The sequence below is a fragment of the Pinus tabuliformis genome, chromosome 8, assembly GCF_031772625.1.
Source record: "Pinus tabuliformis cultivar Carrire ecotype Pingquan chromosome 8, CPIR1, whole genome shotgun sequence".
Classification (NCBI taxonomy): Eukaryota; Viridiplantae; Streptophyta; class Pinopsida; order Pinales; family Pinaceae; genus Pinus; species Pinus tabuliformis.
This window is the reverse complement of record NC_142294.1, coordinates 1,713,939,517-1,713,955,008: the sequence shown is the minus strand read 5'-3', so window position 1 is coordinate 1,713,955,008 and position 15,492 is coordinate 1,713,939,517. Positions and strand designations below refer to the sequence as shown.

The following is a 15,492-nucleotide window of genomic DNA, read 5'->3' as shown; positions in this document are numbered from 1 at the left end:
TTCTTCTTTTGTTTGTTACATAAGATATACATAATGACATGAGTATAATGACAATTATGAAGACTACAACTAGTTACATTTTCCAACACTTTGTTGGGTACAGTGAGACCTCAAAGGCATATACGATTTTTATTCCAGGGACCGAGAGGATTATTGTTAGAAGAGATGTTAGATTCATGCAAGGAAAGGCATATTGGAGTTCTAGAGATTTGCCAACATCAATTGATCAGAGTGACCAATTAGCAAAAACTCCAAGGGTAGAATTGATCCAAGTGGATATCAATGGCCACTCGCCTATTCCACTTGGACCCCCACAATTGTTTCTTTCATTTTTCAGTTTCCTTAATTGTAGCATAGTTTACTTTTTTTGGCAGTCTTTTGGGTCCTAAACTTCCAGAGTCGTTTTGAGGCCCTATGTGACGTTTTTTTGGAAAACAGGCAAACATGAGTCTTCAAATGATGTTTGCAAGAGAAATTTGTAGTCCTCGGATAAATCTTTCTAGAGAGGTATTGTGTGTGTCATACAAAGATCTCAAATCGTATGCCAAAGTTAAGACCCCGGGAAGTTGATGTACCAATTTACCTAAACGGGTCCCACAATTTTGACGATTCATCTCCTAGGGTTAGTTTTTTGGATGTTTAGAGTTTTCCATTGTTTCTCAATAATAAATAGGCCTTTGAGCCTCATTGTAACATAGTTCAGAGGCATGTAGCCACCACATATCTTCTCAGAGATAAGCTACGGTCACCCGAGCTAGTTTATTTCCATTATGTATCTTAACACATTCAGTTCTTTGAAATTAATGAAATGAAGTATTATTTCTGTTGCAACTCTGTATTTATGGTTATATCTATATTTTGTTGCATTCTTGTTTAAGATCAGACGAACGGTATCAGAGCAATTTGTTCTTTCTTTGTTTTTCTTTGCATGTCCCCAACAAGGTCATGGTATAAGGAGTTAGGGCTCAAACTAGTTGAACCTTTGCAAGACCAGCCTTGAAAACCTCAATGGCCTGCCGTGGCGGAAGAAAAGAAAGACGAGGGGGCTAGAGATTCTTTCAAAATATTGCTCAAAGAAGCCCTTGAGTGGTAGAGGAACACGATGATGGACAACTTTGCCCAGATCCTTCGGCAGCTACCCACAGGCGACGCATATCCATCCAGCAGCCACTCTGGAAGTGCCACACCCTTTAAGGTACAAGCTAACTTTGATATCCCCATATTTGTAGGTCAGATAGATGCGGATGCCGTAGATAAATGGTTAAGTATGCTAGAAGGATATTTTTTGGTTCATGATTTTTCCAACTGGGAAAAGATTAATTTCGCACTCCACAAAGCCGCCCCCCATGTCAAGGACTAGTGGAAAGCCTACTGTGAGAAGAGGGATGAGAGTACACCCTCACTATTTTCAGCCGCACTCACTTGGAATTCTTTCTGGGATGCCATCAAGGAGCGGTATTACCCTATCGGGAGCTACGAGGATAAATACATAATGTGGAGCACATTGCGGCATGGAAGGGACCAAGATGTGCTAGAGTTCACAAATATTTTTCATACTATTCGCACGGAGTTAGGTATCAATGTTAAATTTTGGTATGTTCTATGCTAGAGAAATTTATTTAAATTTTCATAGTTAGCAAACACATCAACATTAAAGTAAATTACAGATAGAACATAAATATAAATCGCAGAAGACAAGCCAAGACAAGAGGGCACAAGATGTGGTGCTAGCCAAGGACAAACCCCAATGTGGGGAAACCCTTGATCAATTCTTCTTTTATGTTCTTCAAAGTTCAACAGAGAGAGAGATAGTACATTTACAATAGAAGTCAATACTTTGACTTATCTTGAGCATAGATCATCTCCTATAACGATGATACTTTAGATCAGTTGAAGACATTTTGTTTCAACTGATTCTCCAAGGTGACGGCTTCACCTATCGTCCATTTGCTGCACCTTACTGTGTAGCACCATACAGTACCATCACAATGATGGACCTTGATGACTGAGATACTCTCATCTGCTCTCATCATCATGTTGCCCATTATGCTACATCTTCTATCATCATACAGTCTCATTACAGACCATGCTGCCCTTTACATTATCATGTAGTCTTACTGATAATGCTGCCATTTTCATCATTACTCATCATGCTGCCCATGCCCATCATGCTGCAACATTATTACACTGCCATATGTATATTAGCCTTAGCTGCTTTCTATGGCTTGCAGCCTAGAAAAGCAGCTAGGCTATGTTCCAAATTCCTTCAAGCATACAAGACTCAAAGAATATGTTGATTTAGGGCATCTAAGACCAACATATAATGGCCTCCTAGAGCAATGAATAAGGGATGCGTAATAAGTAGATACACTCGCTTGTTTAACTACGGCCAGATCTTTGCATGACTAGACTAAGTGCTATCATATACATATATATGCTGAGGCTGCTAGGATACACGGTGATACATTCGTAAAGCACCCGAGTTTATGACTACTATAGCGAGGTGCAGTCAAACCCTTGATTGCGGTTCCATTTTATTACTGTGGCCAACTGTGCTTCTATGCCTGCGGCTCTTACGTGCTTCATTATGTTATCACTGCGGCTTCCATGCTTTTATGCCTGCAGCTCTATCTCACTACAACTACATGACCTTGACTGTGTCTTCATGCCTTGGTCCGATACATGACTGCGGCTTCATACATTGATAGCGGCTTCATGTCTTGACTACGTTGTCATGCTTGCTTTTGAAATCTAAACATGACTGCAACTAATACCCTAGCCGAGGTGCAGTCATATCTTAATACGAACCTGCTCCTTCATGCATAAGTTTCCATGCGAGTTCTTGTGCTGCATGAATAGGTCTCCTTGCTGCGTATTAGGTGTCTTCATTTTCCAGTAGATAGATGTCTTCATGACATGCGTTCGATTAGGGCATCATTTGCAACTAGGGCATCAACGTACTCTTTAGTGTCTTTCCTTCTCCAAAAACCCAAGACGTGGAGAGAAGATTACGTGAAGAGTGTGTCTTCAATGACTTCAAGTCCTCACTTATTTATACTAAATTGTAGATGACGAATAGACATGACTATTGGGCTTCCAAGCCTACACAAGTCGTTGGCTGACTTGACAATTTGTCTTATAATATAAATAAATTCATAACTCCATGAATACTTGATGGAATCAGATGATATTTAGATCAATCCTACACCTCTCGATGAGAGGGATTCAATAAAATATCAGCTGCCATAAATAAGATGACCCACATGGAGTTTGGTCATAGTTGCCAATTTTAACAATCAAGGATTCTGAGCAACATTTGATACTCAAGTACTGTGGTTGTCTACGTAAGTACATCCAAGGCGACATGGAGTTCCTAGACATCTCCTTGCCCAACACGACTTATCGATACACTGTCAAGATAGAGCAAAAATTTAAACAAAAGAAGTGAGACATTGGATCTACGAATTTGAAGCAAGGGAAACGCACCCCAAACTGCAAAGAAAATGCCAAATTTTCACCTCCAGGATGCACTGTTATGCCACTTGGGACACTTATGTGTTCCTTCAAATGAGCGTGACAAGATGATTTGGGAGGCGCACTACAGTCGGATCGCTGGACATTTTAGAGTAGAGGAAACAATGGAAATGTTGTAGAAGTATTTTTATTGGCCAAACCTTCGACAGGATGTTGGGAAGTACATCGGATCCTGCACTACCTACACCATTTCCAAACTAAACATCAAGAAGCAAGGCCTATATACTCCTCTTCCACTGCTAATCGACCTTGGGAATCCATCTCCATGGATTACATTTCAGACTTCATTCTACTAAGCATGGCAACGACTGGTTTTCGTGTTCGTCGATAGATTCTCTAAGATGGCCATTTCGGCGGCCTGCAAGAAGAGTATCACAACAGAACTCACTGCTAAGCTCTTCTTTGAACGAGTTTGGATACATTTTGGGATCCCACAATCCATTATCTCAGATCGGGACAATAGGTTCCTAAGTACATTTTGGTCAAGTCTTTGGTCGATGTTGGATACCAAGATCACTAAGTCCACGACTTTCCACCCCCAAACTGATGGCCAAACAGAGGTTGTCAACAAGATGATCATGCACATCCTACACATGTACAACTTGAAGCATCCACACACATGGCATGAAATCCTCCCCTGTGTCTAGCACAATTACAATAGGGCTCTCCATAACTCAACTTGCCACAACCCCTTTTTAGTGGGGTTGGGATTCCAGCCACTATGTCCCATTGATGTGGCCATACCATTTGCAACTACTCAGGCAGATTCATCTCATGTCTAGTCCAAAGCCGATAGGGTTAACAGCTTCATTGATCACATTCAGCACATCCACCAGTAGGTCCATGACATATTGGACAAAAACAATGCTAAGTACAAGCAATGCCATGATTAACATCAGGTGCCACACAAGTTCCAGGTGGGTGACAAAGTTTGGTTAAATTTACAGAAGGAGCGTCTCGCTAGGCCCCATCGCAAGCTTCACCCGCTCCGATATGGGACTTACACCATCACTAAGGCTATAGGGGACAATTTTTTCGAGTTCAACATTCCACCATTCCTTGGCCTGCACCCAGCGTTCAATGTGGACTGCCTTCGACCATAATTTCCACCATTCCTTGGCTTGCATCCAGTGTTCAATGTGGATTGCCTTCGACCATACTTTCCACCATTATTAGACACATTAGACATTGCAAAACAACTCACACCAACAGAGTTAAACCCAGACTGCATGGAACAAGCCACAACTGATCGGATCATGGACACACAGATCAAGAACACTCGCCAATAGAAGATCCAATTGTATCGAGTTTTCAAAGCTAGCCAACTCCTGCACCAAGGCAAGTGGCTCACCAAGGACCAAGTTCAACAAAAGTTTCCCCATCTCATGGAGGCACTCAACGCAATGGGGACCATCACTTCCTAAGTGAGGAGGACTAATCCATGTGGATATTGGTGGCCACCTGCCTATTCCACTTGGACCCCCATCACTGTTTCTTTTAGTTTTTCAATTTCCTTAATGGTAGCACAATTTACTATTTTTGTAAGTTTTTTGAGTCCTAAACTTCTGGAGCCTTTTTGAGGCCTCGACTAATGTTTGCAGTCAAAAGTTGTAGTCCTTATATAAATCTTTCTGATGAGGTATTGTGCGCGTCAAACAGAGATCGTATGCCTAAGTTACGACCTCGAGAATTTGATGTACCAATTTACTCAAACGGGGCCCATAATTTTGGTGTTTCATCTCCTAGGGTTAGGTTTTTGGATGTTTAGGGTTTTCCATTATTTCTCAATAATAAATAAGCCTTTGAGCCTCATTGTAACACAGTTCAAAGGCATGTAGTCGCCACATCTTTTCTCAGAGATAAGCTACCATCCCCTAAGCTAGTTTATTTCTATTTTGTATGTAAGCATATTCAGTTCTTTGATATTAATGAAATGAAGTGTTATTTATATTGCAACTCTGTATTTATGGTTATATCTGTATTTTGTTGTGTTCTTGTTTAAGTTTGGATCAGTGGTATCAGAGCGGTCTGCTCTTTCTCTGTTTTTCCTTGTATGTCCCAACGAAGTCAGGGTGGAAGAAGTTAGGGTTCGAACTGGCTGAACCTTTGCAAAATTAGCCTCGCAAACCCCGATGACTTCCTATGACAGAAGAAAAGAAAGACGGGGGGCAGGAGATCCTTTCAAAATATTGCTCGAAGAAGCCCTTGAGTGACAGAGGAATGTGATGATGGACAACTTTGCCCAAATCCTTCAATAGCTACCCATAGGCAACACATATCCTTCCAACATCCATTCTGGAAGTGGCACACCCTTTAAGGTACAAGTTAACTTTGATATCCCCATATTTGAAGGTTAGATAGATGTGGATACCATAGATAATGGTTAAATTTGCTATAAGGATATTTTTTGGTTCATGATTTTTCTAATTGGGAAAAGATTACTTTTGCACTCCTCAATAGAACATAAATATGAATCGCAGAAGACAAGCCAAGACAAGAGGACACAAGATGTGGAGCTAGCCATGGACAAACCCTAATATGGGGGAACCCTTGATCAATTCTTCTTTTATGTTTTTCAAAGTTCAGCAGAGAGAGAGATAGTAATTTACAACAAAAGTCAACATTTTGACTTATCTTGAGCATAGATCATCTCCTATAACGATGATACATGAGATTAGTTGAAGAAATTTTGCTTTAACTGATTCTCCAAGGTGATGGCTTCACCTATCATCCATTTGCCACACCTTACTATGTAGCACCATGCTGTACCATCACAATGCTGGACCTTGATGACTGAGCTACTCTCATCATCATGTTGCCCATTATGCTGCATCTTCCATCATCATATAGTCTCATTACAGATCATGCTGCCCTTTACATTATCATGGAGTCTTACTGATCATGCTACCCTTTTCATCATTACTCATCATGCTACCCATGCCCATCATGCTGCAACACTATTACACTGCCATATGTATATCAGCCTTAGCTGCTTGCTATGGCTTGCAGCCTAGCAAAGCAGCTAGGCTATGTTACAAATTCCTTCAAGCATACAAGACTCAAAGGATATGCTGATTTAGGGCATCTAAGACCAACGTATAATGGCCTCCTAGAGCAATGAATAAGGGTTGCGTAATAAATAGATACACTCACTTGTTTAACTGCAACCAGATCTTTGCATAACTAGATTGAGTGCTATCATATACATATATACGCTGACGTTGCTAGGATACATGGTGATACATTCGTAAAGCACCTGAGTTTATGATTGTTATAGCGAGGTCAGCCAAACCCTTAACTGTGGTTCCGTTTTATGATTGCGGCCAACTATGCTTCTATGCCTGTGGCTCTTACGTGCTTCATTACGTTATCACTGTGGCTTCCATGCTTCTATTCCTGCGGCTCTATCTCACTACAGCTACATGACCTTGACTGCGTCTTCATGCCTTGGTCCAATACATGACTGCAGCTTCATACCTTGATAGCGGCTTCATGTCTTGACTGCATCATCATGCCCGCTTCTGAAATCTGAACATGACTGCACCTAATACCCTAGCCGAGGTGCAGTCATATCTTAATATGAACCTACTCCTTCATGCATGAGTTTCCATGCGAGTTCTTGTGTTGCGTGAACAGGTCTCCTTGTTGCGTATTAGGTGTCTTCATTTGCCAGCGGATAGATGTCTTCATGACCTGTGTTGGATTAGGGCATCATTTGCAGCTAGGGCATCAATGTACTCTTTAGTGTCTTTCCTTCCCCAATAACCCAAGATGTGGAGAGGAGATTACGTGAAGAGTGTGTCTTCAATGACTTCAAGTCCTCACTTATTTATACTAAAACGTAGATGACGAATAGACATGACTATTGGGCTTCCAAGCCTACACAAGTTGTTGACTGACTTGACAATTTGTCTTATAACGAAAATAAATTCATAACTCCATGAATACTTGATGGAATCGGATGATCTTTAGATAAATCATACACCTCTCGATGAGAGCGATTCAATAAAATTATCAGCTGCCATAAATAAGATGACCCACATGGAGTTTAGCCCTAGTTTCCAATTTTAAAACTCCCTTTCAACTAGGGAGAACTCCATCTGCTGATCCATATGTCCGACTGTACTATTTCTGCCATCAGTGCCCTGCACTGCTCTACTCAGGTCTGCTCTATTCAGCTTTGCTGGCTCTACTCTGCTCAGTTCTACTCTGTTTAGCTCTGCTGCTCTGCTCAGCTCAGCTTTGCTGTGCTGAACCATGAAGAAGAAGAATTGATCGAGAACATGTCATACCATTCTTCAGAGTGTGTACCACTAGTCCCATAACAGTCCTCAACCGACTTGAAGTCAGTGTCATAGTAGGTACAACTCCTACCACTGGTCCCAGACCAGTATTCTACTGACTCGAAGTTAGTCTCAGAGTATGTACCACTGGTCCCAGACTATTCGTCTACTGACCTGAAGTCAGTGTCATCGTGTGTACAACTCCTACCACTGGTCCCATACTAGTATTCATTGATCCCAAATCAATTAAGGTCATCCTAGCATAGGGAGTATGGTAGATACAACGATGCGTCCATCGGTACTACTATCCTCATTTCCCTGCTCATTGATCAAATGAGAGGTACTTCCCATGAGTCCTAGACTGCATGGGTAGGATGCCTCGACAGGAGAGCTAATCATCCTTTCCACAGGACAGCAAATCATCCTGTCCAGTGGATGCCACAGAGAGCTAATCATCCTAGCCCAGAGGAGAAAAAATCATCCTGTTCCACAATCATGATGGAGAACACATCATCCAGGCCTCATAGGAGAACTAATCACCCTGCTACACAATCGTCATGAAGAACACATCATCCAGACCTCACAGGGGAACTAATCATCCTACTACATAGTCGTCATGGAGAACACATCATCCAGACCTCTGAGGAGAACTAATCATCCTGCTACATAATCATCATGGAGAACACATCATCTAGACCTCACAGGAGAACTAATCATCCTGCTACATAGTCGTCATGGAGAACACATCATCCAGACCTCTCAGGAGAACTAATCATCCTGCTACATAATCATCATGGAGAACACATCATCCAGACCTCACAAGAGAACTAATCATCCTGTTACATAGTCGCCACAGGGTGTCACAGGGAAAGTTTTGATTCTTTTACCCTGTACACGTACACCATCAGGGGATGGTGAGTCACCCTATGGTCATATGTCGCTCCAGTAAGAACCGCAAACCCCTAGAGTTCCCAGATTTTGATGTATGCACTATGCATGACCCTTTTACAAGGGTCTCTTGACGACTTCAAGTCGTTTGGGAAGATCACAGATTTGATCTTTCCCCGGGGCTTTGATAAAATGACGGTGACCTGTACATCAGTCTCAATGTGATGGAGCCTCCTTCCTCATCAACTTACCATATCCCAGATAAGGCAGTATCTGATGTCTATTTGCTGGAGCAATCATCGAATACATGATTCCTCTATAATCGAATCCTTCCTCTGGTTGTCACACAGAATCACAGTGGTATTCATCATGTGTACAATCAACTCACTTAAGAGCTACTTCAACCATGCAGCTTCACACGATATCATACTTGTAGCTATGTATTTGATATCGGCGGTTCTTATAACCACTGACTTCTGCTTCCTTCTCATCCATGATATCGAAGCAGAATCCAAAGAGAACCAACACTTAGAAGTGCTCTAGTGATCCTCCATACTGCCTACCCATTCATCATTCGAATAATCATGCAGTTTCATATTTCTGGCAATGTATCTCAATCCATGAGAGATTGTGCCCTGAAGATATCTCAGAAGATTCTAGGCACCAATCCAGTGAAGCTCAACCAAATATGAGCTCACCATGCTAACTTTAAAACATATGTTCGGACGGAGGTTCACCAAGAATATCAACGCGAATGAGTTTATGAAACTCAGAGGCATTTCCCAAATCTGGTCCGACATCACTATCATATAACTTCTAAAAGTTAAGATCCTCGAGGTAGTCACATGCTTGCAGTTTATCTTTCCATATTCGGAATCCTACTCCCTCTGTCTTCTACAAATGAGAGGGTCTGCACCTGTCAGACATAGGTGTCGGTATGAGAGGTCTATCATCCACAACCTTCGGGTAATGGTTTGGATCAGTTTCACTCTTAGTGAATCTCAGCTTCATCCAACAGCTATCAATCCTCTCATACTACGCCTGGGGTGTTTTGCTTCAAGCCATAGAGGGCTTTCTTCCACCTGCATACGTGAGATTCCTAATCATCAATCTCAAACTCCTTGGGTTGTTCCAAGCCTATGGACCTGCTTTTCATCGATGCGTACCACCTCGTAACCTTAGACTTCCATTGTTGAAATGGACACTAGGTTCTTCTTGCAATCATGTACATAAAAGAGATTCTATAAACGAATTGAGTTACTCCCATTTAGTTGAGGGATAACATTCCCAACATCCTTTCCAGGATAGGTGGCATCGGCTCCAAGTATAATCCCATGATTGTTTCCATCTCTACCAAATTAGAGAGTGTACCCATCTATCCGATGGAGTGCCTTGAAGCACTACAATCAATAAGCCAGATTCCCAAAGAATTTGAAGGAGAGGGCCAATACAAGATAACGCTTCTTTATCTTGTCAGAAACAACATTTGATTCTTCATACCTGGGGTTCCTTGCTTTCTCTGAAGAGTCGGCTGTGTCCGTGATGACCTGCATTACTTATCATTCCTTTGGTCATTAAAGATGTCCCTGGAATGATTATTATCTTCATCAAGAGATGTGTCTCTACCATTCAGACACTCCTTCGCATAATGGTCAAACTTATTGCAACCAAGGCACCCACCTTTACTTCCACCCTTAGATCTGAACTTCCCAATGAAGTGATCTTTAGGTAGGCCATCATAAACTTCCGCTGCACCATTCTGATAACATTCTCTACTTCGAATTCACCCTTGGTGAATAGAAGAGGGATGAGGAACCCATTGATCCTTTTGTCCTGTCCCAACTGTCTTCGATGATTGCTCTTTCACTCTTGCTTGGGCATTGTCTTCACCTCAGCTCTGGTACCATGTTAAATTTTGGTATGTTCTATGCTAGAGCAATTTATTTAAATTTTCATAGTTAGCAAACACATTAGCATTAAAGTAAACTGCAGATAGAACATAAATATAAATCGCAGAAGACAAGCCAAGACAAGAGGACACAAGATGTGGCGCTAGCCAGGGACAAACCCCAATGTGCGGAAACCCTTGATCAATTATTCTTTTATGTTCTTCAAAGTTCAGCAGAGAGAGATAGTACATTTACAACAGAAGTCAACACTTTGACTTATCTTGAGCATAGATCATCTCCTATAACGATGATGCATGAGATCAGTTGAAGACATTTTGCTTCAACTGATTCTTCAAGGTGACAGCTTCACCTATCGTCCATTTGCTGCACCTTACTGTGTAGCACCATGCTATACCATCACAGTGTTGGACCTTGATGACTTATCTGCTCTCATCTGCTCTCATCATCATGTTTCCCATTATGCTGCATCTTCCATCATCATACAGTCTCATTACAGATCATGCTTCCCTTTACATTATCATGTAGTCTTACTAATCATGCTGCCCTTTTCATCATTACTCATCATGCTACCCATGTCCATCATGCTGCAACACTATTACACTGCCATATGTATATCAGCCTTAGCTTCTTGCCATGGCTTGCAGCCTTAGCTGCTTGCTATGGCTTGCAGCCTAGCAAAGTAGCTAGGATATGTTCCAGATTCCTTCAAGCATGCAAGACTCAAAGGATATGCTGATTTAGGGCATCTAAGACCAACGTATAATGGCCTTCTAGAGCAATGAATAGGGGCTGCGTAATAAGTAGATACACTCGCTTGTTTAACTGTGGTCAAATCTTTGCATGACTAGACTGAGTGTTATCATATACATATATATGTTGAGGCTACTAGGATACACAGTGATACATTCATAAATCACCCGAGTTTATGACTGCTATAGCGAGGTGCAGTCAAACCCTTGACTGCGGTTCCATTTTATGATTGCGGCCAACTGTGCTTCTATGCTTGCGGTTCTTACATGCTTCATTACGTTATTACTGCAACTTCCATGCTTCTATGCCTGTGGCTCTATCTCACTACGGCTACATGACCTTGAATGCGTCTTCATGTCTTGGTCCAATACATGACTGCGGCTTCATACCTTGATAGCGGCTTCATGTCTTGACTGCGTCATCATGCCTGCTTTTGAAATTTGAACATGACTGCACCTAATACCCTAGCCGAGGTGTAGTCATATCTTAATACGAACCTGCTCCTTCATGCACGAGTTTCCATGCAAGTTTTTGTGCTACATGAACAGGTCTCCTTGCTGCGTATTAGGTGTCTTCATTTGCCAGCAGATAGATGTCTTCATGACCCGCATTGGATTAGGGTATCATTTGCAACTAGGGCATCAATGTACTCTTTAGTGTCTTTTCTTCTCCAAAAATCCAAGATGTGGAGAGGAGATTACGTGAAGAGCGTGTCTTCAATGACTTCAAGTCCTCAATTATTTATACTAAAACATAGATGACAAATAGACATGACTATTGGGCTTCCGAGCCTACACAAGTTGCTGGCCGACTTGACAATTTGTCTTATAACATAAATAAATTCATAACTCCATGAATACTTGACGGAATCGGATGATCTTTAGATCAATCCTACACCTCTCAATGAGAGGGATTTAATAAAAATATCAGCTGCCATAAATAAGATGACCCACATGGATTTTGGCCCTAGTTACCAATTTTAACAATCAAGGATTCTGAGCGACATTTGGTACTCAAGTACTGTGGTTGTCTACATAAGTACATCCAAGATGAAATGGAGTTCCTAGACATCTCCTCACCCGACACGACGTATCGATACACTGTCAAGATCGAGCAAAAATTTAAACAAAAGAAGTGAGACATTGGATCTGCAAATTTGAAGCAAGGGAAAGGCACCCCAAACTACAGAGAAAATGCCAAATTTTCACCTCCAAGATGAACTGTTATGCCACCTGGGACACTTCTGTGTTCCTTCGAATGAGTGTGACAAGATGATGACAAATCAATGGCCGAGATTAAGTCTCTAATCAATGGCTAAGATTAAAACAGACTTGATCCTCCTCTCTTAGAAGCTTCTCATCCTTATCTTTATTAATACCCATTAATATTTTTATTTTCCTAAGTTTAGACTTAGGAGCCCATTAAAATTTTTAATTATTTTAATAACTCCTCATCCGGATGGAATTTGATGGGGTGAAACTGCATCGAAACACATATCGGGAATTTTAAATTAAATAATCCTTTGTTTAATTAAATTATTAGACCCCGACCTCTTTAGAGAACTCAAAACAATATAAATTCTCGTTTAAACCTTCAAATTTCGTTTTTCTGTTAAAATAGCCGAACTATTCAATTTACTCGGAATATGGCCAAAACTTCAATACCCACGAAACCAAAAAGAAATAAAACCCCAGTTTATGACTTTCTCGGGTTCGATTCTTGAATTAACTCTTGCACGTCTTCACCACGCGATCACCGTTGGATCGCGTCCCTTCACAAGAAACGACTACGATCAACCCGGACTCCAACTGGATTAAACCACAGTCGATAACTCATCGGGTACGAAATTTATATTAACCCGCGTGCATTTTTTGACGCGACTATCGTTGGATCTGACTCCTTTAAACGAACGATCCAGATTAACTAAGTTATTAACTCAGTTATATAAATGATCGCGTCCGATTTCAGAGTTAAACTTCAACACTTGTTAGCGCGCGATATTTGTTAGATCTATGGATTTGTTGATCGGACGGTTTCCGCTCTTCTTCTATGTTTGTCCACGACTTTATCGACTAACTCGATCTTATAACGTTTTGGGTCCACTTCCTATGTTAAGCTGTGTGCGCATTCACCAGAAAACACTGTCGATCTTCTCGTAATAGATCATCATTGATCCATCCTGTGATCAATGATAACTCATTTCTTCATTCAATCTCTGTCTACGTTCAATCGCCGATCAACAAAAACTAGTATTTAACAAAGGATTCAACCTATGATTAAAGGATCAATGAAAGCAAATCACATGATAAAAGATCACGCAGAAACATGTTTTAACACACAAACTCCTTCATTCATAACAATATTTACATATATATTCAGAACATCTCGTGCTATGATTTATTTTCACTACTACTTAGCTCACTCTAACACCTCTAAACTCTGTCTAACACTCTGTTTTCCACTCTCCTCGTAGGCTTATATTTATAACATACTTACATAATTATGGATTATACTAAATCCATGATTTTCTCCATAATTCACTCAATTAATTCCTATTCGATGATCTTGTAATCGCTAAGATTTCTACGAGATTTACACACATTAATTATCCCTGATATTCTCACATAGTTGAGAATATTTCACAACTGAAAGCCTCACACATAGATTTCCACTCAATTTATATAAGATTCTTTAAAAATAGCTAAAAACATCACCCCCCTAATTAACCAAATGAACAATAAATACTCTGAGCAGGATGCTCCTGCATCAGACTCCCAATGTAAAAAAAATTCATAGACTCCTATCTATGAGGTTTGTCACTTTTCTGTAGTAATGTGACAACTACAAGTCAGCTACAAGTTTGAATGACTTGCTACCTCCAGGATTCCAAACTCTATTTTGCTAATGGTCCTTCAGTCTTTCTTTTCTATGTTGTTGTGTTTTTGTTCCTATCATCCTTCTTTCTCTTGGTCTCCAAATATTGAACGAGTCTCAAACTGGTTCACCATCTGCACCTATAGCTTTACTAGGTAACTCTGTCATGCTGAGATTAGTAAGAACTATACCTGAAAGTTCACCATTATCATCACTTGAACTGTCAACCAAATTCTGCATATTATGCTTTAAGAGTAATTCCCCTTTGTTAATCACATCAATACAATTGATGTTCTCTATGGTGTCCTTTCCTTCTTTTGTCACAGTTTCTTTGGTTTCAACTTCTTTGGCTTCTGTCTCTTCAGCTATTGTTTCTTCCTCCAATTGAGCTGCAACCTCAACTTCATGGAATGAAAAGCAATCATCCCAATTTCCTTTAGGTTCACAAAAGACTTTTTTGTCAGAACAATGGTCATTAGTTGTCTCCATAGCAACAAATTCCATACCTACATTCACAGAAAAACTATCAGTTTTAAAAATATCAGACCTTTTGGTCTCTTTTGATGCTTCAAGCACCAAATTCCCACCATGGAATTTCTGGTTTTTAGCAAATCCTCTTTGATGTGACTCAATTCCTATGAGTCTCTCCTTCTCCAACAAAGAAATATGTATTTGTTCCAGTTTGTTCATCAACTTAGCATTCCATCCCTGTTGCAATAGATTCCACTTGACCCGTTTCCTTATTCTCCATCCATATCTTTGGTTTTCATTCACTTTCTCTTGAAACCATTCCTGTAGTATATCTAACTCTGCCTTCATCTCTGCAATACTTATCCTACGCTCTTCATCACTCATCTGACATTTATTTGAACCTTTCCTAAGTTTCTCCATGTTCATCTTCACTAATTCTTCAAACTCAAATTAATAAAAGAAAATACCTTTACCTCAATCAAATTCTAAAACTGACTCTACTTTTTCCTTTGCTTCCGCTACGCCTATGATTTTCCTTTTCATATGCTTTTTTTTGTCTTACTAACAACTTTAACTTGTGAGCTACAATCAGCCTCTGCAGTAACAAGTCTCCTTCTTGCTACACATGCTTCACCAAGCTTTTCTCCTCTAAGCTCAGTCTGTTAGCATCTCTCTGGTTATCTCTCCTTGGAACCATATGAACACTCCTTGCTCTAGGCTGCTGCAAATCTTCTCACCTTCTTTTGCTGTTACTCTACACAACAATTATAAAGACTAACACT

At 40.6% G+C, this 15,492-nt stretch overlaps 1 pseudogene; it reads right to left on the bottom strand.

Annotated features, from left to right (window-relative positions):
* LOC149242875 (chloroplast envelope quinone oxidoreductase homolog) overlaps positions 1 to 15,130 on the bottom strand; it is a 28,896-nt pseudogene extending 13,766 nt beyond the window's left edge.
* Between the last annotated feature and the right edge of the window lie 362 nt (positions 15,131 to 15,492).